At 50.2% G+C, this 24,673-nt stretch overlaps 1 long non-coding RNA gene and 1 pseudogene across 2 annotated transcripts; one reads left to right on the forward strand and one right to left on the reverse strand.

Annotated features, from left to right (window-relative positions):
• Positions 1-8,253: 8,253 nt before the first annotated feature.
• On the reverse strand, positions 8,254-12,252 carry LOC309854262 (thyroid receptor-interacting protein 11 pseudogene; annotated as a pseudogene). The gene has a single exon. The product of its transcript is annotated as a thyroid receptor-interacting protein 11 pseudogene (transcript).
• A 5,160-nt stretch (positions 12,253-17,412) lies between these two features.
• Positions 17,413-18,922, forward strand: LOC309854731. The gene is made up of 3 exons (XR_014306392.1): positions 17,413-17,535; positions 18,248-18,381; positions 18,809-18,922. It is a non-coding gene; the product is annotated as an uncharacterized lncRNA (long non-coding RNA).
• The last annotated feature ends 5,751 nt before the right edge of the window (positions 18,923-24,673 follow it).

Here is a 24,673-nt window from a genome sequence, read left to right on the forward strand (position 1 = left end):
ACGATCCCGAAACCAAGGAGAGTGTCGGGCTCCAGCCTCGGCCTCCCCAGAACTGCTGGCCGGAGTAGAGGGCCAGGAACCAAGGGGCCCATTCCTGGGACAGGCTGGCGCTCAGCACCCCAAGCATGAACTTTTGGGGCCGGTGGGGTTGGCTTCCCTCGGGGGACGGCCTGACGTCTGGACCAGAGCGGCCAGCGGAGTAATGCGCCAGGCAGGTTGTCAGGACACGGAATCCACGTTGGACACTGTATGATGAATGAGTCGAGGCCAATAATAAAGATGTTTCCTACCTGAAAACAAAAACAAAACAGAACAAAACACCTATCCCATAGAGAGTCCAGAAAAGCCAAGCTCTAGCCATACTACTTCTCTGTCCGTATTCTGTGTCTCAGTGACTCTAGAGTCAATTGACTTGAAGCAAGTTCGCACAAACGGTTACCCACACATACGAACTAAATCAATTGATCAGGGCATTTTAAGCACAGCTAATTGGGACACGGTACTGCAAAGCCTTTTATTTCCCTCTCGTCATTTCAGTGGCGCTGCAGACTCTCTGGACAAAGAACTGTCCATTTGAGAAAAATTCTTTCTCATTCAACAGTGTGACACATGTGGTCAAGAGCATCTGAAAGCTGGAGAAGAAATGAAGTGGCATGGAGTCCACGTATGTTCACAAACGTCACCACAGACTGTCCCCAAGTCTTCCAAACTAATCTGTGTATTTCTTTACGTCTTGAACGAGCCACCACGGACACCTCCTGCGTGTCAGACATGGCGCTAAGTGTTTTGTTAATGTTAAATTTCACTTCGTCTTTACAGTCCTCTATGACGTGGGATTATCATCATCCCCATTCGTCCCATCAGGGAACGGAGACGTACAATGCTTTAGCAACACGGCTCATAAGAGGCAGAGGTAGGATCTGCTTGGGGTCTGGACCCAATGTTTTAAATCACTATGATTCGTTTCCAAGACCCTACAAAAACGACAAGTCGTCACCCCAAACGTTGGTTTTCCCCACCCCACGGTCCCCACGTGGCCCCAGCTTCAAGGACATTCTGTCAATTCCTTCAACACTACACATCCTTCCCGGCCCTAACGGAACACCTTCCCACATCCGCCTGGATTTCTTAGCCTCCTGGTCTCCGCTTGAACATTACTCAGCAAATTACAAACTCTAACGCACCCTGTACTTCCCAGCACTCAATGCAAAACAGTAATGACGAATGTCACGGGTCGTTATTTCCTTCCTGTCTTGGCCAGCCAGGGGGTGAGTCCCTCACGCATCCTGTCAGTCCTGTTCATCATGGGTTCCAATCACTGAGAGCCACAACCCACCCAAAAGGAAGGCCATTCCCCCTACAGACACACACACACGCACAAAGACACACACGCACAAAGACACACACACACACACACACACACACACTGACCCCTGCCTGGCCTGATCTCAGGTGCACGGTGGGGATCCTGACAACCCCTCGTGGAACGTAACCTACTCGAGGAGGAGAACGGAACTCCTCTCCCATCAACACTCCACTTACGGGCTTCAAGTCGGTCTCTTCTAGCGAGACTTGAGCCCCAGCAAGGCTGAAACCTCATCTGCCCGGTTCGGCCGCATTTCCGCTCGCTCTGTCTCCAGGCCCCCCACATAGTTAGCAGCTCCATCAACGAGGCACCGTTCTGGGCTCCTCTCAGCTGCGAAAGGAGGGGCACACAAGCTGACGGCTACCTTTTGGCAAACCGGTGTACTCCTGAGACACAGGCCCGCCTCCCAGCGAGGCCCCAGCCCCCCCGGAGACACGGGGCCCTGACATCATGCCCTACAGGTACCTCCGTGCAGAGGAGCATCTTCCCAAGGGCTGCTCACTTCTTGGTCCTCCGCGCCGACCTTGAGGACGAAGTACAGGAGCTGGAAAGGGGTGTCTGTCCTCAGACCAGTGTCCGTGGGTCTGGAGGTTGTGAGGTGCTACGCCCACCGGGACAAGCTTGTGGGGTCTTGAGACGCCAGACAAGCAGCAAGCCTCACAGAAGCCTGGAAAACGGGAGGTGCTTTTGCTCAGACTCCGCTCAAGTGTCTCAGTGCCCCGCCCGTCAGCTATCCTAACCACCTTCCCGCTCCTGGGTGCCGGGCCCCCACGCTGAATGGACAGTTTCCCTGCTCCCCCGGCCTTCGGAAGGCATCGCCCGCCGGATAGGTCTTTGGGCCCCGCCCACCCACACAACCCTGGGCACACAGTCTCTCTCCCATTCCCACCTGGCAGGAGCTCGGTCACACCACCATCCTCCCCCTCTGCTGCTGCTGTGTTCTGAGGGTGGCCTCTCTGAGCTCCTCACAAGCTCTAGATGGCTGTGGTCGGCACCAAACCGAGCTGTCTGGAATGGAATTGCCTCAGCACCCTTTTCAAAACTCAGATGGGCATACTTGTGGGGACTGTTTCTGGAGTCTTTGTTCTGTGGGACTGTCGTCCTGCCAATACCAACACGGGCTTCCTTGTTACAACTACTACTAAGCTCTGACACTCTAAAGACTGCGTTCCCAAATTACTCTTCTTTTCAAAACCGGTTTTGAAACTACTCGGATTCCTTTGTCCTTCCACATAGATTTTAGAATATTTTTGTCTATCTCTACAAAAACACACGAAGCTGACAGGATTTTGATAGACATGGCGTTACGTCTCTCTATCAGTCTGGGGAGAATTGACATCGTGACGATGCCTAGTCTTCCAGATCACGAACGTGGTGTATCTCTTCCATTTATTTCTATCTTGGACTTCCTGTATCAGTGCTAAATAGCTTTCAGCATGGGATGCCTGGACAGGCACTGTTAGATTTATCCCGAAGTAGTTTCTTTGTACGAAGTAGTTTCTTTGCGAAGGTGTGTTGGATTGTGGAGCCTCCATATTCGTTGCCGGCATAGAGGAATACAGCTTACCTTTCTGTGTTTAGCCCGTACACTGTTTCTCTGGGACGTTCCGTTGTTAGTTCTAGAAGCATTTGTCGTACCCTCTTGGGGCATAAGGCCTGCAATGAAGATTCCGTGTCAGGGGCTGTGTTGACACGCGGAAGATCAAGGAGGGACCCGAATGGCATCCTGCACGTTCTCCTCTCCCTCTTCCCTCACAGGGGAGGTCTCTTCCCCAAACACCCTTCTCATCCTAGGGACTAGCCATAGTGCCTGTTGGTTTTGGGGGAGCAGCGTTCGGTTCCCTAGAAGCCCACTGAATTCTTCAGGCCAGCCACTCACCCCCTCCCATGGGAACCAGGACTTGCCACACCCTCTTGTTTCAAGAAGCGAGTCTTGCCTTCGAAGGCCCTGCTGCCGGTTCTCTCTGTTCTCAAGCGCGACGTCTGTGTCGTCCTGCACGGTGTGTGGTATCCTCCTCCCCTGAAGCGTGAGGGTATGTGACGAGTAAACCGTTGGTCAGTCACCCGTGTCGGGTGTCAGGGCATCCCACAAGTCTGGAGCAGGAATGTCTCTCTCATCGGGGACCTGAGGAGATGGTGATTAAAACAAGCGGCAGCATCCCAGGCACGGTGTCCGTATGTTAACTGAGGACGCGGGGGTCAGCTTGACCTGCTCCTTCGCTAACTAACTGGCTTCAGAGGGGACAGTCACGATCCGGGAGGGAACTGGCCATCGCCGGCCAGCTTGTGTGTTGGCCCGTGTTCTGTTATCTCACACGGAGGTCGCCATCCATTTCCAAACTAAGGTCCCCTCCTTGCCAACGAGGTGAGAATGAAGGAGAATGGACTGTATCTTGGGGGGAGGCGTCACCCATGTGACCTGCATGTGGCCTGTATTGGTCTCCAGGGCTCCCCCCTGAGGTTGGCAACCGCAGGACATGCTTGACTGGTGTGCCTCAGTTCCAGGGACTGGGTGTTGGGCCAGTGATGGATGCGGACGTCCGGATCCTATGGGGGAAAGCACACCCCAAGCACAGCCCCGGGGGTGACCCTCTGTGTTGTGGGTGCAACGGAGGAGGGAGGCCGCGACGCAGGGAAATGTAAGAATGGCACACTGAGGGGATCCGGTCCCACCTTGACTTCCGCCAGGAGGCGTGCGACCATACAACCCTCGCCGCGACATTAGCCCCAAGGCTGATGATGCTGATTTGAGACTCTCTGGAAGAAAAAACCGAGAACGAGGAGCAGGGCAAAAGACACCCCCCCACCCCACCCCCAGTATATCCAGGAAGACACAAACCCGAGCAAAGGAGGAGTGGGAGAGAGAAAACTGAATACAGGAGGTAGGGGGACCCCCCCCCCCGGGGCCCCCACGAACTAATTCATCGTAGGTTCAGAATTTGACCCGGTTGTAGATCCAACATTTACAAGGGCACCCGGGTGGCTCACATGGTTAATCACCTGACCTCAGTTCAGGTCTTGATCCCGGGATCCTGGAATAGAGCCCCATGTCAAGCTCCCTGCTGGGCAAGGAGTCAGTCTGCTTCTCCCTCTGCCTCTCCCTGCTGCTCCCCCGGGGTCCTGCTCTGTCCCACTTGCTTGCTCGCTCTCTCGCTCTCTCGCTCTCTTAAATGAATACATCAAATCTCTAACCAATAAAAAGTAAAAAGGAAATCATAAATTCACTAAAATAATTTAATTGGCAAAATTCCAAGGAGGCCGATTGCCTCCTGTGCCTCTACAGCGTAGGTTCTGAATGAAGTGTACTGTTGCCAAGATGCACCGGTTGGCTAACCTTCACGGACTTAATGCACGTTCTGTTTATAGCGAGTATAAGAACCATAGATTCTGCCTTCTGTCTTTCCTGCTTTGACATCTCGGGCCTTGCTGACTTTGGAGGGACTTTCCCTGGCAGGCTTACTTAATTCCTAGAGATGGTCCGCAGCTTGCCTACAGGCAGAGCTTTCACGTGTAAAGCAACCAATTTGGAGCCTTTACCCCCAACCACCTCTTGTAAGAAACTCTCACTCTGGGCCACTATCCCCTGCCCTGATCACCCCAGGGGCAGGGACAGACGACTCCAGACAGACACCACTGTGTCCCGGAACCCACTGACATGACACCGACTAGGCAGTCTTAAATGTGCTTAGCCGGATTCACCTGCCCCTTGCCATGGAAACCACAGTAAAGGGTCTTGCCCGTGTCGTCTGTCCCTTCACTCCCTCTTTCTCCTGACCGCCCCTGGTGCTTCCCTGGGTGGCCCTCCATGGCTCTCAGGACCTCCTCTCTCCTGGGATCAGGGAGTCGATGAACGCTTCTTGCGTTGTGAGAGTTCCTTGTGTATCTGCTTGTCTTACCGTCCCTGATAAAATAAACCCCTGTACCCTGAAAACACCGGAGACACCTGGGGGGCTCAGTGGGTTGAGCTTTTGGCTCAGGTCAGGCTCTCAGGGTCATGGGCTAGGGTCCCATGTCGGGCTGTGTGCTCAGGGTGGAGTCCGCTTGGGATTTTCTCCGCCTCTGCCTTTCTGTCCCTGCCACCACCCCGGGCCCCGGCTCCTTTGCTAGCTTTTGCTCTTGCTTTCTCTTTGAGGTTAAGTCGTTGAAAAAGCCATGAGGGAGCCCCACAGATTTAACGAGGGTGAATATTTTGCTCTAATACATTTGGCCAGTATGTTCTGTTCAGTGCCTCTCGATCGCATGTGCCTTGACCTTGAAGGAGACAGGATTTACCTTGTTACGCGCGGGGCACCCAAACCGCTCTGCTCTAAAACAGGCAAACTTTGTGGGCAGGATCTTAGCGCATTCGTCTTTCTCCGGGAATACAGATGGGACATCACATCCAGGAGATCCTACTGTGAGGATATTTGTTGGGCACACTCGTTAAGGACCTGCAGGGGTGGCTCTGTCTGTCAGTCAAGGGTCTGCCTTGGGCCCAGATCCTGATCTCAGGGTCCTGGCAACAAGCCTTGCATCAGGCTCCCTGGTCAGCAGGAAGCCTGCTTCTCCCTCTCCCTCTGCCCCTACCAGCCCTTTGTCCTCTCTGTCTGTGTGTCTTTCTCTCTCTCGTGATCTGTCAAGTCCCTAAGTAAAATCCTTACAAAGAAAAAAGGACATACAAGTCCAACATCTTTCCGTACTTTTTGGGTACTGGAGGCAACATATTCCTTGTTTATCGGTTTTACAGAAACCCATTTCAGCTGTTCCTTGTTAACGAGCCCACGCAGAGGGGGGAGGGTCTCCCCTCAACAGAAGGCTCTCGGATCTGTGCAAGCAAAATTGACCTGTTGGGGGTGACTGGGTGGCTCAGTTGGTGAAGCGTCTGCCTTTGTCTCAGGTCCTGATCTCGGGATCCTGAGATGGAGCCTGGCAGGGGGTTCCCTGCTCGGCGGGGAGCCCGCTTCTCCCTCTCCCTTTCACCCCCTTTTCCAGCCAGGGCGCTCTCTCAACTACAAAAACAAAAAGCTTGAGGAAAAAACCAGCTGTTCGTGCCCAGGTCAAAAGGCTGTAGCAGCCTCCTCTCCTGCTTCCTGGAGTCCCTGGACTCTCTGTCCATGCTATCTGTCAATCGTCCATGGGCTCCCAATGCAAGAAACGGCCCTCCTCGGCCCTGGTGAGAGACCATGAGAGCAGCAGTTGCTGGCCATGCACTGGGCTCTCCTGGAAACAGCATCTCTCACAGACTCTGAGCCTTCCTCTCCAGCTGTCCATTCTTCTCTGGGTCATGGGACCGGACCCCCCCCCCCGCCCACCACCACCACCACCACCACCAGCTGAATATAGTTCCCAAGGCCTTCCCGCTCCAGGCTGAAGCCCAAGTCTGCATATCCTACCTGCAGGTGGAGGTGGGGGCTTCTGTCCACAGTGCATTGCCAGATTCCATGGTGCCGGAGGACGTCCGCTCTTCCTTCTACCCCTTGGCCACCCAGCGATTCCCTTGGGATCAACTGCGTGAACATCAATGGAAGTTACTACATTTTGGATTTGATGACCACGTCTCCCTCCTGGTCACATGACAGCTTCACATCCTAGAGAAGCACCTGTCCTACGCCTTAAGAGTCTCAGCAGGAAATGGATGTCCATATATCAGAGTCCGTTCTGATGGAAAGCCTGAGGTGAAGGTTCAATAGGAAGTGTTGTCTTGGCATCCGGTAACTTTGGAGGGCCTCGGATGGCCTCACCCCAAGTTCCCTTCCCACTCTGCTCCCCCAGATCGGATCCCCTGGCCAACAAGCCCTCCTTAGCACGGGGACCAGGCACAGTTTCTTCCCAAGTAAGCTCCAGTTCCCTGACAGCCTGCGCCATGATCCAGCAAATGAAGATTTGAAGGGGCTTCTGAAGAAATGAACAAGGGAGTCGACCATGGACCTTCCAGTTACAAACCGCTTAAAGGATGATCAAGAGGAGCTACTTCTAGAACTTAGGGCAGAACCGTAAGCCGCTGGGTTTTCCATTTAAGAATAAGATGGAATTCATTCCCATTTCAAAAATGGTCTCTAAGGCAGAGTGATTTGGCGGGGTTGGGGGTGGGAAGCAAGTCAGAGAATAAGTAGTATACTCCTAAGCAGGCCAACCTACATAAGGCCCGAGAGAAATCAGGTTAGCCATAGCGTGCTTTTGCAGACAACAGAAAAGGAAATGATTTTTAAAAATTAGAAGATAAAAAATTAAGAGAAATGAGACTTACCTGGGAAAAGCAAACTTTTTTTTTTTTTTTTTTTTTTTTTTAAACGTCCTCTTCATCGTGTACTTTTGTGCTAGTCACCTGTTTTCCCATACAAGGATTGTGTGGTCGTGTATCTGATACATTTGGAACACTGAAACAAGTTGATGTGTTCTCTGCATAAGGTATCCGTAGACGCTTGGCCCTTGTGTAAACCTTCCAGCATTACAGACCACAGCTTCCAAGGCCATCAGTGTCGACTGTCCTACGAACGTCACCACTGCTGTGGCATCTGGGTGGCTCAGTCTGTTAACTGTCTTTGGCTCATGTCATGATCCGGGGGTCCTAGGATCCGGTCACAGGTCAGGATCCCTGCTCCGGGGAGAGCCTGCTTCTGTCTCTCCCTCTGGTGCTCCCCCTGTACGTGTGCCCTCAATTTCTGTCGAAACGATAAATAAGATCTTAACACATAAAAAGGAAGTCACCGGTGTTTTCACTTTGGCGAATACTTCTGCAGTCATTGAGAGACCCCTTTTTTGTTAAGTCATAAAAGAAAGCTGTTTCTTCAGCTGAAAGCAAAACCGTGAAACATTTGGCATTTTGAAAAAGAACATTAGGAGATAAGGTAGACACGCAGAGTGACTTGGGATGTTCAAAGCGTGGTGTCACTCTGGCTCACAATCGTCTATTTCTTTGAGAGGTCTTTGGCCGCCTTTCCAACCTTCTGGGCAGGTGATAGTATATGCGGCGTGTACACGGGTAAAGCGTCAGTGACAGCATTTAGAAGAAGGTGCTCCGATCCATCCATTTGCGGTCCAGGTGGATTAATAAGAGACACAGCTGTGGTGCGGGGCTTGACGTCCTTTTTTCCGGGTGTGGATGCCAGGGTAGCGTTCCGTCGTGATGGGCCTTGTTTCTTAGGCGGCTTTCCCCTTCCTCCTGAATCTGGGGGCTTCACGACACGAGCAGAGGGTTTTGGCGGTGGAAAAGCTGAATGAGATTCCGCTTCTAGAAACTGGACAAAAAGGTCTGAAAAGGAACGCTGGGCCACAGCTTGGTGATTTGGTTTCGCAGGGGTGTTGGGGGCGCTTCTGGATCCAGGCCCCCCAGTCCCCCCGCTGGGCACACCCGCGGGCTCCCGGCTGCGCAGCTGCCGCAGCTGGTCTTCTCGGATCCCCAGCGTGCTTGCCATCAAGCTCAACGCTTCCTGCCGCTCCGCATCCGCTGCCTGGAGAGCTCCCACGAAGAGTCTCCTTAGGAGGGCTTTGTCCGCCATTCCTTCGGACTGACTGACTAAGGTCATCAGTCTCCTCTGTGTGTCCTCCAGGATTTCCTGCTGGACCTCGTTCTGTTTCTTGAACTCTTGGAGTCGGTCCTCCTTCTCCTCCAAGTCGGCATTGGTTTGATGCAAACGTCCCTGTAAGGACTTCAGGTTTCCTTCTAGGGCGTCTGCCTTTTCCATCCATTCGGCCAGTTCCAGCTTCAGGCTCGCTAGGGTCTGATCACAGCGCCTTCCCTCTTCCTGGGAGGCGGCAAGCCGGAGCACAGCTTCCTCCTTCTGCTGGGTGACCACGTGCAGCTGCTCCCGCAGCGACGCTACCTGCAGCCTGGCTCCGTGGCTGGCCTTTTGCATGGCAGCGGAAGACCAAACGAGTTTTCCCTGCAAGACCGTCACTTCCTCTCTCAGCTGAGCCACTCGGTCCTCCGAGGCCAAAGCTTCCCGGCGACGAGAATCTTGGGCTTCTGCAGCGAGCTGCCGCCCTCTCTCCAGCTCCTGGGTGAGGCGCAGCTCTCTCTCTCGTAGCTGGTGAACCTCCTTCTGGAGGGCGCGGGCTTCCGTTTCTTTCTGTGTCAGTGCCAACACGACGTCATCTCTCTCCCGCTGACACGCAGCTGCCTTTTCCTGCGTGGAGCGAACGGCGGCGGCGAGCCGGTTCAGTTCCCCGGTCTCGCCCTCCTCTTTCTCTCGCAGCAGTTGCTCCAAGGCCAGGGCCTTCTCTCTCATCGCAGCATGCTGGGATGCCTCCTCTCTCTGCGTCACTGACAGCAGCCGATTGGTCTCTTGCAACGCCCGATTCTCCATGTCCTGTTCTCTAGATCGTTCCACGATCTTGGCGTTTTCCTCTCTCAGGCGACACACGTCCACTTCGAAGTCTGCCACCCTCTCCTTCAGATTGGTGACCGCCTGCCTCAGCAGCTCGTTCTCACTCAGCTGGCCACAGAGCTTCTCCTGTAAGGAAAGCAGCTCCTCACTTTTCGCTTGGGTTCGGAGCTCCTGAGCCCGAAGGCAGTTTCGCAGAAGGGCCGGTTTCTCCGTCGGCCGTTCCGTGTGGGAATCGGCACCGCTGTGTTCCCGTGCTTTGCCTTCTCCTTCCCCCGTGGCGGCCCCCGAAGCAATCCATCTCTGCTGATCTTCCCGGAGGGTTCGGATCCTTGTCTCTTTTCCTCGCCCTGGTTTTCGGAGCTCTTCTACCTCCTCTCCGATCACCTGAGAGGCCTCACTCACGGGGTCAGATTTCACGGCCTTCCGGGAGTCGCTGGAGGTCTGGAGGAAAATCACACCAAGGTTCCCTAAAAGGAGGTCCTTGGCATTGCAGAGCTCCCCGATGCGGAGCTGCAGTTGGGCCAGTTCCTTCTCTAGCTCGTGGAAGTTTATTTCATGTCCCTGGTAAGTTGGGATCTGGTCCAGAGAGGCTGCCTGCGGTTTCAGAACGTTCTCGCTGTTGGGGCACGCCCACGCCTGCAGTTGTCGCAGATGTGTCTGAAGCTGGGGGGACTCCCGCTTCAGATTTTGGACGGTGGTCAGCACCTGCTCTTTCCACTCCTCCAGGATCTTCACTCGCTGTGTTAACGTGTCCCGTTCCTGGAGAAGCTGCTGGAACTGATGGATTCGACCTCCTCGAACCCCATGACCAGGGCTGGGTGTTTGCAGGATCCTCAGGAAGGTCTGGCATAGCTGACTCAACGCAGCCACCTCCAGGTCTTTTTCTCGAATCACGTGTGACAAGTCCCGAATCCTTTCTGTACACACCTCCTGGCCGCTGCTTTCCACTCTGGTGGACAGTTTTTGGTTTTCCTCTTGCGCCCTCTGGAGGTCCGCTTCCTTGGCAGCAAGTCGATGGGTCATTTCGTGATAGTCCCTTTCCAGATGGCTCTTCTCCCTCATCTTCTCGTTCAGGATGGCCAAGATCTGTTGGCTTTTCAAAGCACACTCTTGCAACTGCTGCTGAAGCTGTTCCACGTGCCTGTTCTGGCTGTGAGAAGCCTCCGAGATTCTGCTGGAAAGACCCTGAATCTCCACATCCTTTTGCTGGATGATCCGAGTGAGTTTCCCGATCTCCTCTCTGGAGAGCCGATCCACTTGCGCGGTCAGCCGGACGTTCTCTTCAGTGAGAAGCTTCGCCTCCGGGTCCTGTTCTTGGATCCCTTGGACTAACCTTTGAATTTCAGCTTGAGATGGATCACGCTCTTCACTTGCGTTCTCCCTGGGGAGAGGCTGGCTTGCTCGCACCTCCTCGTCCTCACAGGGTTCTCTCGGAATGTGCGGGCTTTTGCCGGGCAACTGGGCTCTCAGCTCTTCCAGCGTGACTTGCAGATTCCGAATCATCTCGTCTTTGGCTGCGAGGAGCTGAGCGCGTTCGGTGTTCATCTCCTCCTGCCGGTGTTGAAGACGGTCCACCTTCTCCTTCTGCTCCTGTAAGGACTGAAGCAGTGCTCTCTTCCCCTGCTGCTGGTTGTGAATGATCTTCTGTTGTTCTTGTATCTCCTCCTCGAGATCATCTTTTAACCTGTTGAGCTGAAAGACCTCACACTCGAGTTCTTCAATCTCCTCTAGGACTTTCGGGTCAACCAGAGGGACAGCGCGACTCTGTTGTGTGAGGCGCTCCGGGTCTTGGTCCACGGGAGGGTGTTGGTCGGTCGTGGATGGGAGACGCACGTCTTTGTCCTCCACGGATGCGGGTAAGACGTCATGGCTTCTGAAGGTTTCGGTCGACTGGCCGAGTTCCTCCTGAAGCTCTGGCCTCTCTCGGAGTTCCTTGATGTACTCCTCTTGCTCCCTGAGGCATTCTGTCAGTTGGTTCTGCTCCTCCAAAGCAAAGGACAGCAGTTCCTTCGTTTCCTGGTGCTCGGCGTCCATCTGCTCGATCCTCTCTTGGAGGTGTAGTATCTCCAGGTCTTTCTCCTGACCGAGTTTAACGGAATGGCCATTGTCTGCGGGTGACCATTCTCTGAGGCTTTGTTCCGTCTTGTGTTGGAAAAGCTTCTTTTCGGCCCGACACAGTTTGGCCACTAACCGTCCTTTCTCTATCTTTAAAGCCCTCACGGCGATGTTGTTCTTTAGGGAATCCTCGTTGTTGCGCAGAACGGATTCCTCCAGCTGATGGGTTGCGTCTTGGAGCTGACGAACCAACTTCTCCTTTTCTGCTCGGAGGTCGGAAGCAAGGTTGTTCAGACTGTCGTTGAGCCGCTGCATTTGTGTAAGCTGCTGCTTCAGCCTTCTGAGATCCATTTCCCTCTCCTCCAGAAGGTCACGGTTCACGTTCCCGGCAGCATCTCGGTTTTGCAGGTCTTGCACCTGTCGCTGGTAGTCCATCAGTTGTTTGCGGTGCCGGTCAGTGAGGTCGGCCAGCTTCTGCCGGTGGGTGTTTTGCAACACGGCCACTTCCAGCTGATGTTTGTCCATTTCCCGCATCTGCTTCTGCTGTAGGTCCCTGATGTGGCTCTTCAGTTTCCACACTGTTTCTGGGTCGATGGTATTTGGTCCCTGGGTGGAACACGGGCACAACATCTTCCAGTGAGTCACTTCAGCCTCCAGCGTTTCTGCCTCAGGGAGGCGTCTATTGATCTGTGTCTGGGATGAGATGACATCAGCCACATCCATGGCGTCCCCAGGGAAGGTCCCTTTCCCCAGCACATGTCTGTGAATATCAGAGATGTCCCTGGTCAAAGAGGTGTGGCTGCTGTCCACGGCCCCTAGGGTATGGCCTAGGCCACAGCCCAGCCCACCAGCCCAGGAGAACATCTGGCGGTCATACAACTGCCCTGGTCCGCGGTGAGAAAGCGTCCAGTCCAGCCGGACTACCCCGCCAAGTGTCACAGAACCCCTGCGTGCGCCAGGCTAAGAATCAAAAGCCAACCGCCATTGTTTCCAAGCAGCACCTCGCGCGCGCGCTCCCGCGCCCCCCCACCTCGCGCGCGCTCCCGCGCCCCGCAAGCCGCCTCCGCAGCCGCGGCCGGTCAGGTAGTTCCGAACAGCCAAGACCCTGGGGCCCCTCATCGCGGCAGCTCCCCACACCAGGCTTGGGCCCTTGCCCTCCTTCCCCTGCTTGGCTGGCTGTCCTGGGGCGGCCCCTCGTGCATGCTCCTGCCTGACTGCACCCAGGTGCCTGCCGCCAGAAAATACACCTGGCCCTGGACGTCCCCCTAAGTGGGGTCGCAGTACACAAAGTGCGGCGGCATGAGCTTTCCACGCAGTAGCATCTCTTTCATTGAGGTGGAAAGTGCAGTCAGACGCATCCGTCCAGCGAGGAGAGGGGACCCGTGGTGCATTTCAGGGATGTCTACACCAGCGCAGACGACGGGCCTCACGGAGCCTTTGGGTATTGCCAGCCTCCAGAGACTCCAGAGGGTCCTGCCCCTCCTTGCCCCGTCAGCCCTGCAGGAACAGCTCCGCCCGCACCTTGGTTTGGCGGTTCCCGGGCCGGGCCGCCGCCTGCGCCGTGCCTCTGTGGCCTCCCGAGGCTGTGCGCCTAGACCAGGCGTGGGGTTGCGCCGGACGGTGGAGGTGCCCGGTGCCCGGTGGGCGGGTCCTCCGCTCTGCACAGAGTGGCCCAGGTGTGGGGCGGCAGAGGCCTGAGTCAGCCGGGCCTGGCGCTAGTGCACCGGTTTAGGAATCGCTTCTGCAGCTGCCCCGCCGGAGCCCCGCTGCCCCCTGCCGTCGCCATGGTGAAGCCGCAGCTGGCCAACCAGAGCCTGGCCGGGGAACGCGCCCGTTCCCTCCCGCCGCTGCGACTGCGCCGGCTGGGGCCTGGGCTCCCAACAGGAGGGCTGGGCTGGCGGCTCTCTCGGTGGCGGCGTGCTCCCGTCCCCTGCCGCCACCACACAGCAGGCACAGGGGGTCCTGGCCCGGGACTGGGCCACGGCACACACTGGAGCCCGGGTCCGGACCGGTGCCGGAGTCTCAGAGCAGCCCTTTGGTGAGTCGGCCCTCGGAGACCCCCCACCCCCACCCTGCGCGAGTCCTTGCCGCCCTTGGGGCCCTGGCCCCGGCCCCGCCCCTCATCGCCCTGGGGCACTGCCCCTGAGCCTTCCCCTGCCTTCCCCTATCTAGGGAACTTAACATAGAATAGAAATCTTGTATATATTTATGCTGGTGTCCTATAGATTGGTGCATGCATACATATTAGCCTTTCTGACCATTGTGCAATGGTCTCTCTTTGTGGTTTGGCTTTGTATTTCCCTGACGCCCAGTGATCCGGAGCATTTTTTCATGTGTCTGTTGGCCATTTGAATGTCGTCTTTGCAGAAACGTCTGTCCGTGTCTTCTGCCTATTTCTTGATCAGATGATTCTTTGGGTGTTGAGTTTGGGAAGCTCTCTCTAGATTGTGGATACTGTCCCTTTATCTGACGCGTCTTTTGCAAGTACCTTCTTCCATCCTGCCAGTTGTCTCTTGGTTTTGTCGACTGTTCCCTATGCTGTGCAAAAATCTTTCTATCTGGATGAAGTCCCGGTAGTTCATTTTTTTGCCTTTAGTTAACCCTTGGCTTTGGAGACGTGTCTGACAAGACGTTGCTGCAGCTGAGGTCACGGAACTTGCTGCCTGTGTTCTCTACAATTTTGATGGATTCCTGTCTCAGGTGTAGGTCTTTCGTCCACTTTGAGTCCATTTTTGTGTATGGTGTAAGGCAATAGTGTAGTTTCATTCTTCTGCGTGCCGCTGTCCAATATTCCCAGTACCATTTGTTGAAGAGACTGTCTTTTTTCCATTGGATATTCTCTCCTGCTTGGTCAAAGGTTAGTTGACCATAGAGTTGAGGGTGTATTTCCAGATTCTCTATTCTGTTTCATTGATCCATTTGTCTGTTTTTGTGCCAGTACTCTCTGAATGATTACAGCTTTGCAGTAGAGCTTAAGATTGGGATTGGGATGCCACCAGCTTTGGTGTTCTTTTTCAACACTCCTTTGGCTGTCTGGGGTCTTTTCTGGTTCCAGACAAGTTTGGGGATTATTTGTTCTATCTCTGTGAAAAAAAAAAAAAAAAAAGTTGCTGGTATTTTGATAGGGATTGGGTTGACTATGTAGACTGCTCTAGGTAGCATAGACATTTTAACAATATGTGTTCTTCCAGTCCATGAGCGTGGAACATTTCTGCATTTCTTCGTGTCTTCCTCAGTTTCTTTCCTATAAGTGTTCTGCCGTTTTTGGAGTACAGATCCTTTACCTCTTTGGTTAGGTTTATTCCTAGGTATCTTATGGTTTTGGGTGCAATTGCAAATGGGATCGACTCCTTAGTTTCTCTTTTTTCTGTCTCCTTGTTAGTGTATAGAAATGCACCTGATTTCTGGGCATTGATTTTATATCCTGCTACTTTGCTGAATTCCTGTATGAGTTCTAGCAATTCTGGGGTGGAGTCTTTTTTGGGTTTTCCACATAGAGTATCATGTCCTCTTTGCCCTTTCTTTCTTTCTTTCTTTCTTGCTTACTTTTTAAAAGATTTTATTTGTTTATTTGATAGAGAAATCACAAGTAGGCAGAGCATCAGACGGAGGGAGAGGGAGAAGCAGGTTCCCTGCTGAGCAGAGAGCATCATCAGGACTCGATCCCAGGACCCTGAGTTGAAGGCAGACACGTAGCCAACTGAGCCTTGCCGGCACCCCTGCCTTTTATTCTTTCTGTTGTCTGTTGTCTGATTGCTGAGGCTAGGACTTGTAGTGCTATGTTGAACAGCAGTGGTGATACTGAACATCCCTGTTGTGTTCCTGACCTTAGGGGAAAAGGGAAAGGCTCTCTTTTTCCCCATTGAGAATGGTATTCACTGTGGGCGTTTCATAGATGGCTTTTATGATATTGAGGTCCATTCCCATATGGGAATGGACCTCTCCCTACACTGTGAAATTTTGATCAAGAAAGGATGCCGTAGTTTGTCCTATGCTTTTTCTGCCTCTGTTGAGAGGATCATATGGTTCTTGTCCTTTCCTTCGTCTATGTAGTCTATCCCTATTGATTGATTTGCAGACATCGAACCACCCTTGCATCCCAGGAATTAAATTCCACTGGTCGTGGTGAAGAATCGTCTTCATGTACCGTTGGATCCTATTAGCTAGTATTTTCGGGAGAATTTTTGCATCCACGTTCATCAGGGACATTGCTCTGTGATTCTCCTTTTTGGTGAGGTCTCTGTCTGGTTTGGGGATCAAGGTAATGCTGGCCTCATAGAAAGAGTTTGGAAGGGCTCCTTCCATTTCTGGTGTTTGAAACAGCTTCGGAAGATTGGGTATTAATTCTCGTGTAGCTCGTTGGTAGAATTTCCCCTGGGAAGACTTCTGGCCCTGGACTTTGGTTTGTTGGGAGATTTTTGATTACTGCTTCAGTTTCTTGGCTGGTTATGGGTCTGTTGAGGTTTTCTATTTCTTCCTGGTTCAGCTTTGGTCGTGTATCTATCTCAGGGATGCATCTGTTTCTTCCGGATTGCCCAATTTGTTGGCATATAGATGCTCGTAATACGTCCTCACGGTTGTTTGTATTTCTTTGGTGCGGTTGTGACGTCTCCTCTTTCATTCATGATTTTGTTTATTTGGGTCCTTGCTCCTTTTTGTTTTGATCAATCTGTCCAGGGGATTATCGATCTTCCTAATTCTTTCAAGGAGCGAGCTCCTAGTCATTGATCTGTTCTCCTGTCCTTTTGGTTTTATTATATTGATTTCTGCTCTACTCTTGAGTGTAGGCTTCATTGGCTGTTCTTTCTCCAGTTTCTTTAGGTGTCAGGTTTGGTTGTGTATCTGAGATCTATCTTGTTTCTTGAGAAAGGCTTGTATTACTAGATACTTCCCTCTCTTTGTTGCATCCCCAGAATTTTGCACAGTTATGCTTTCATTTTCGTTGGTTTCCCTGAAGTTTAAAATTCTTCTTTAGCCTCCGTGTATTTGAGTTCTTTCCAACTTTCCTCTTGTGATTGAGTTCCAGTTTCCAATCATGGTGGTCTGAAAATAGGCAGGGAATGATCCCAGTCTTTTGGTACCAGTTGGGACCTGATCTGTGTCCCAGTAGGTGTTCTGTTCTGGAGAATGTTCCACGTGCACTCGAGAAGACTGTGTATTCTGTTGCCTTAGGGTGGAATGCTCTGACTGTATCTGTGAAGTCCATCCGGTGCAGTGTGTCATCCAGAGCCCTTGTTTCCTTGTTGATCTTCTGCTTAGACAGTCAGTCCTTGGCAGTGAGGGCGTGTTAAGGTCCCTGACGATTACTGTATTATCACCAGTGTGTTTCTTTAATTTTGTTATTAACTGGCTTATATAATTGGCTGATCCCATGTGAGGGGCATGAATATTTACGATGGTTAGATCTTCTTGTTGGATAGACCCTTTATGATATAGTGTCCTTCATCATCCATTATTGGTCTTTGGGTTCATCTCTATAGGTCTGATACAGGGATTGCTATCCTAGCTTTCTTTGGAGGTCCGTTAGCATGGCAAATGGTTTTCCACCCCCTCACTTTGAATCTGGAGGTGTCTTTGAGTCTAAGATGAGTCTCTTGCAGACAGAGATTATCGATGGTCTTGCTTTTTTTTAAGATTTTATTTATTTATTTGACAGAGATCACAAGTAGGCAGAGAGGCAGGCAGAGAGAGAGAGAGGAGGAAGCAGGCTCCCTAGCAAGCAGAGAGCCCTGATACGGGGCTTGAGCCCAGGACCCTGGGATCATGACCTGAGCCGAAGGCAGAGGCTTAACCCGCTGAGCCACCCAGGTACCGCATAAATGATGGTTCTCAAAAAAAACAATTTTTTTTTTTTTTTAAAAGCAGAGGAACCTTTTTCATCCCCTACAGTTTCCTAGCTGCAATGCTAAACCAAAAATGTTCCCTTTTAAAGAAATTTTTTAATGTTTACTTGTCACCAAATGCCTTGGAATTGTCTCCGTAGAACCTTGGCGTTCCCTGGAGCATTGTTTGAAAACCGTTATCTTAAATTAGTCCTTTATCACATTTAGCTGCTGCTCTTTGAATTCCCTCTATGTTTCCTCTTTCCTCGCTCATGCTGCTGTTTTCTTCATACTACTCTTTACCTCTGAATGTTAAGGATGCTTTTGGGTGGCTGCAGTTCAGTTCTGATCAGTGATGTCATTTAATGGAAATTCCTACTTGAGCATTTGGCCGGAAATTTGAGATATGAATAGGATAGTCTCAAAATGGTCATTAAACTTCAAATCCTGAAAGAACATTTCTTCTTACGCCTTCTGTGGGCTAAGCCCGTGGTTCTCCAACTTTCACATGCCTACGAATCACCTGGAATTATTTTTGAAATGCGGCTTTCCAGATTGCATCTGTGGGGATCTGATTGAGTAAATCTGTTAGAGGAACTGGAAAGTCTGTACTTTTAAAAACAGCCTAGGTGATCTTTGTGTGAAGCGTCCACATAAACACTGGGAAACACGACACTGAGCATTCTTGTTGTCCTCAGGGAGCGGAACACTCTGCTCAGACTGCAGACAGCAATACCCAGTCCTGAGGCTGAACTTGCGGCTACCTTGGATATCTGGTAACGTCTGCTGAGCATTTTCCCCCAGCCCTTTGACTTTCGTCTGTAGGAGAAGTGTAAGTGAATTGGCAAAAAAGGGGGCCCTCAGCACTAGCAGAGGGAACAGAGCGGGCTTGTCTGATACTGAAGCCCACAGTGTGTGTACCCTTCAGCCATCCTGCCGCTGTGATAATACTGTGATCACAATAAATAAATGTGGACGTTAACCTTTAATCATCAAAGAACGTTAGAAAATACCAGCAAAAAAGTAAAGCGAGCAGTCTGGTTTAGAAAGATTTAAGTGAAAAATGTTAAAACCATTATGGTTTTGAAAGAAGTAACCCACATCCAAAACACTGCGGCCCTTGCCAGAACTGGTTACGTGAAATCGTAATTCATCTCTTTCGCTTGTACCGGGAAGGTCCCAGGCTTTTGTCTATTTGGGAAATTGGGCCCTGTGTTCCCTGGTAAAATGACATCCAGTAAAATTTCGTTCTATTTCAGGTTTCCGCTTTTAACGCCAGTTACTCAGATTCTGGACCCTTTGGGATTTACACCAACTCGCAGGCTGCCGCAGCTGGAGACGTAAGTTGCAAACTCACCAATTCTCCCAAGAGTTTTTCCTCCATTAACATGTTCTTAGTAAAAAAAAAAGAGAGAGAGTGTTTGAAAGCCATGACTGATCAGAGCTCTGTATAGTGTAATATCATTACCATGTGTCTGCCTAGAACCAACTTAAAAATGTTTATGTTCAACATTGTGGGTTGAAGCCTCTGCCTTCAGCTCGGGTCATGGTCCTTTGATCCAGCCCCGCCTCAGGCTCCCCACTCAGCACAGAGTCTGTTGGAGATTCTCTCTTCCTCTCCTGTTAACGCACACGTGCGTTCTCTCTCTCAGATCCTTGGGGAAAAAAGTATCGTTTATGTATATGAGTGCCAAATTCTTTAATCCTTCAAAAGTATTATATAGGTCTAGACTTTTTAAATGATCACTGGTGGCTGGAAGTTGGTTGGGGAAGAGATGGCGGAGAATGAGATTTAGGTCAGAAACTTCCTGGTACAGTGGGCTTTCCCATCTAGATCCTTATTTTGACGAATATTGATTGTTTCACACGTGAAAAGGACATTTGTTGTTGGTTTCATAGGCTCAGTTTAAGTGGTTTTCCCAGCTCACTCAAGTTTCTTCTTTTTTCAAGTTATCTACATTTTTAGTGTTTGTCTGTAGCAATTTATTTATGGAAAAGGGAAGAGGGGACTAATTATTCAAGACACCATTTAGATTTTTTTTTTTTTTTCTCTTGAAGTTTTACTGAATTAGAATGGACATCCCATAAAGTGTACATATTTACAGTGTATAATTTATTAAGTTCTGACATAAGTGTAGACATATAAAACATAAGTCACCCCAATCAAGGTACTTTTTAAAAAATGAGTGTCCTCTTTGAAATTGAAGTATAATTAACATATAATATTAGTTTCAGACATGTATGTCATGATTTGATATTTCTCAATATTGTGAAATGATCACCCTAGTAAGTCTAGTTAACATCATCCTTTTTTTTTTTTTTTTTTTTTTTTTTAAATACGAACCTTTAAAAATGACTCTCAGCTTTCAGGTATGCAATATAGTAGTATTAACTAGAGTCCTATATGGAGCTGTATATTACATCCCCAGACCTTAATTATTTGATAACGGGAAGTTTGTTCCTTTTGATTGCCTTACCTGTTTTACCCACCCCTACACCCTGCCTCTGGCAACCACCAATCCACTCTCTGTATTTGTGAGTTCATAGTATTTTTCATGGTGGTTTGTTTTTGTTTCTGCTTTTGTTTTTGTTTTGAAGATTCCATGTTTAAGTGAGATCATACAGTATGTATCTTTTTCTGTCTCACTTCCCTTAGTGTAATGCCCTCAGGGTCCATCTGTGTTGTTACAGATGGCAAAATTTCGTTCCTTTCTATGCCTGAACAATTGTGTGTGAGTGCATGTGCATGCACACATATGTGCATGTGTCTCTGATGTTTGTAAAAATCCCTGCACCTGTCGATGGAGATATCTTAGTTATCGTAAACAGGGGTGCAGTGAACATGGAAATGCCGCTGCTGTCTCTGGGAGATAGTGTTTGTTCCCTTTAGATAAAGAACCAGAAGTTGAATTGCTTGATCCTATGGTAGTTCTACTTTGAGCTTTGTGAGGATACTGTTTTCCGTAGTGGTTACATCATATCCATTCTACCAGCAGTGCACAAGGGTTCCCTTTTCTTCCCCTCCTTGCCAGCAGTGGTCACTTCTCGTCTTCTAGTCTAGTCTTCTAGTCTTTTTGATGGTAGCCATTCTAACGGGTGTGAGGTGATAGAACTCACGATGGTTTTGATTGGCATTTCCCTGATGACTTGTGATGTTGAGCATTTTTTTTTTTTTTTTTTACTGTGTCTGTTGGCCATCTGTATGTCTCCTTTGGAAAAATGTCTCCTCAGATCCTCTGGGCATTTTTAAATCAAACTAGATTTTGCTGTCGAGTTGTATAAGATATAGATGTATGTCTTACATCTATACAGTATCTGTTGTATAGATACTGGATGTTCATCTCTCATCAGATATACGATATATAAATACTCTCCCCTATTCACCAGGCTGCCTTTTCATTTTGTTTTTTTCTTGGCTGTGCAGAAGTTGTTTAATTTGATTTAGTCTGAGTTTGTTTGCTTTTGCTTTTGTTGCCAAATCAAACAATTGTCAGCAAGACCTCAGTCAAGTAGCCTACTTGACAGTGTTTTCTTCTAGGAGTTTTATGGTTTCTGGTCTTACATTCACGTCTTTCATCCATTTTTATTTACTTTTTGTTTGTGGTGTAAGGTAGTGGTCCAGTTTCATTCTTTTGCATGTGGCTGTCCTGTTTTCCCAGCACTATTGATGGAGGTTACTCTTTTTTTTCCTTATTGCATATTCTTGGCTTTCTTATTATATGTGATTAAACCCATATATCTATACATATATGTATGTTTATTTCTGAACTCTCCTCTCTTTCATTGATCTGTGTATTTGTTTTCATGCCAATGCCATTTCGTTTGATTTCTGTATCTTCGTGGTAACAGTTTAAAATTGGGAAAGGTGGTGCCTCCTGGTTTTTTTGTTTTTTGTTTTTTGTTTTGCTATTTGGGGTGTTTTGCGGTTTCATACAAATGTTAAGATTGTTCTTTTTCTGCGAAAAATGCTGGGATAGCGTTGAATCTGTAGGTTGACTTGGATAGTGTGGACATTTTAATAATACTCATTCATACATGAACACGGGATATCCTTGCATGAATTGCATCTTTTCAGTTTCGTGCAGGTCTTTCACTTTCTTGGTTAAATTTGTTCGTAGGTATTTTACTCCTTCTAATGTAGTTATGAGTGGGATTCTTCTCTCGATACTTGTTACAGTCAGTGTGATTAGGGAAATCGTGTACATTGTGTGTATTTTAAATGTATGGCTTTTTGTTTTTATTTTTTGTATATTTGATGTGCAGTGTTACATGAGTTTCAGGTGTACATGCCTAATTTTCGTTTTGACAACTGTATGCATTTTTAGAACCACGACCAGCATGGTCAGATGAAAACATTTCCAGGACTCCAGAAAGTTTCCTCATGCTCCTTCCCACTCCTTGACCCCACCGTTACCCTTCTCTTTGCCAACCACAGGCTGCTTTCTCTCACTGTATAGGTCAGAATTTCTAAATAGAATTTCATTTACATAGAATCCTATTGTGTATACTGTTTTAGCTGCTTTTGGGGAGACAGTGTGTTTAAGTCGTGCATGTTTGTTGCATTGATCAGTAGTTGATTCCTTCTTTACCGGTGTATAGCATTGCCTTGTATGGATATACTCAGTCTGTTTCTTCATTCACATGTTGTTGGACATTTACGTTGTTAACCCATTTAGGCCTATGTTGAATAAATCTCTTCTTTTTTATTTTTCTTAATTAAAGATTTTATTTATTTATTTATTTATTTATTTATTTGACAGATCACAAGTAGGCAGAGAGGCAGGCAGAGAGAGAAGGGGGGAAGCAGGCTCCGTGCTGAGCAGAGAGCCCCATGCAGGGCTCAATCCCAGGACCCTGGAATCATGATCTGAGCCGAAGGCAGCGGCTCAACCCACTGAGCCACCCGGGCGCCCCTTGAAGCAAATATCTTCATCCTGTCATTGGACGCACAGCTACTTCAACATGTGTCTCCAGAACAGGGTTTCCCAATCTTGGCGTTGCCCACATCTTGGGCCCCATCGTTCTTGGCTGAGGGCCCTGTCCTGAGCTTACTAGGATGCTTAGCAGCACCCCTGGTCTCCACACACCAGAGGCAGAGAGTGTCTTCCTCACTCCTGCTTCTGACCACCGAATGTGTCCTAGACGTGGCCAAACATCTCCCAGGGAACAAAACTGCCCTTGTGCGACACACACATAGATAGACCCACAAAAGTATCGTCACTCTTTAAACATTTCAACATAATTTCTCAGTGGCGTGACATGTCAAGTCACAGTTCAGATTGATCTGATTATCTCACAAATATGTTGACTCTCTGTATCTGTTAAGTCCCGAGTGAGAAGACGACGCGTTACCTTGCCGTTGGTGAACAGGTCTCACACGCCTCTTCTAATGACAGGCCTCACTTTGTCCCTGCTCTTTCTTTAGCCTGGCCATTTATTTTCCTGTAAGGGTGCCTGGGTGGCTCGGTTTGGCTCAGAGTCCGACTCTTGGGATCAGCTCAGGTCCTGGTCCTGATCTCAGGGTCCTGGGATCCAGCCTCTTGTTGGGCTCCCTGCTCAGCGGGGAGCCTGCTTCTCCCTCTCCCCCTGCTGTCCCCCCCTGCTTATGCTGTCTGGCTCGTTCTCTGTGAAATACATAAAATTGATGTACAAAACCAAGCAAAAGAAAAAACAGTCCGTAACGTTTTCAAAATTTTTAAATTTATTTTGTTTTTTAAAGGTTTAATATATATATATATATATATATATATATATATATATATATATATTCTTTTTCCCAGAGAGAGATCACAAGTAGGCAGAGAGACAGGCAGAGAGAGGAGGAAGCAGGCTCCCTGCTGAGCCGAGAGCCCGATGCGGGGCTCCATCGCAGGACCCTGGGATCATGACGTGCGCCGAAGGCAGAGGCTTTAACCTACGGAGCCACCCAGGCGCCCCAATCCATCCCTTTCTGACAAGACCTAAGGGTGTGTAACACGTTACACCAAACATGTAGCTCACGCTATCCCAGACCCTGAAGGGCAGAGCCCTGCTAAATGTCATCAAACGTTAGTTTATTGGGTTCTCCCAATCTCGCTGAATGTTTTTTTTCAGATAATGGAAAGCCCAGTGCCAAAAAAGCTGCCGTGAAATGCATCTAGATGGTAAACATGCTTGGTCCTTGTACCCTGGGGCCTATCCCAGAGGGCTCTGACTCCCTGAGTCTAGAGTTGGACATAAGCATCTGTCTTTTCTTTAAAAAAAAATGGCCACAGGGGCGCCTGGGTGGCTCAGTGGGTTAAGGCCTCTGCTTTCGGCTCAGGTCAATATCTCAGGGTCCTGGGATCCAGCTCTGCATCGGACTCTCTGCTCAGCAAGGAGCCTGCTTCCCCCTCTCTCTGCCTGCCTCTCTGCCTACTTGTGATCTCTCACTGTCCAATGAACAAAATCTTTAAAAAAAAAAAAAAAAAAAAGACAAAAAACGCCAAAGTCCTTCATGCTTTGCTGGTTGGCACTGGGTTGGGAACCACTATTTAGTCTGCCATTCCAAACCCAAACTTCCCCGACAATGTGTGGGCTGCAGACGCAGGAAGGCGTCGGGAGACTGAGACAGAGGAGAGCAGAGAAATGATAAAAACGATCCCAGAGAAAAGCGGCTGCAGCACGAGGCCGGCTCCCAGGGTGGGTGGCGGCGGCGGCAAAGGCGAGCGAGTCCGGGGCCCCGCCTGAGGCCCAGGCAGGGAAGGTGCGGCCACAGAGGGGGCGGCAGCTCGCGAAGTGCTGGCCACGGGGCCTTGCAGGCCTCCAGCAGCTTCCTGGGCCTCAGCCCCGGGCGCTGCCAGCGACTCCGAGCCTGGCGAAGCCGGAGCTGCAGGTGGACTGCATGGGGTGTGGGCACATGTCGAGCGGCAAGCGCTACAGCGTCTTCCCCTGCGAGGGCCCCGAGAGCTGCTTCCAGCGGAGGCATCCACAGCAACCGCAGCTACCCCGGCTACACCCGCGGCTCCGACCGTCGCTGCCAGGTCGGCCAGCACCACCTGTGCCAGTACCGCCGCCTGAAAATGGGCTTCCGCGTGGGCATAAGGAGGCGGCGCAGAGTGGGTCGGCGGCAAGGGACACGGATGCTTCGTCCTCCCACGGAGCTG

This window comes from Mustela nivalis (genome assembly GCF_964662115.1).
Source record: "Mustela nivalis genome assembly, chromosome: 19".
Taxonomy (NCBI): domain Eukaryota; kingdom Metazoa; phylum Chordata; class Mammalia; order Carnivora; family Mustelidae; genus Mustela; species Mustela nivalis.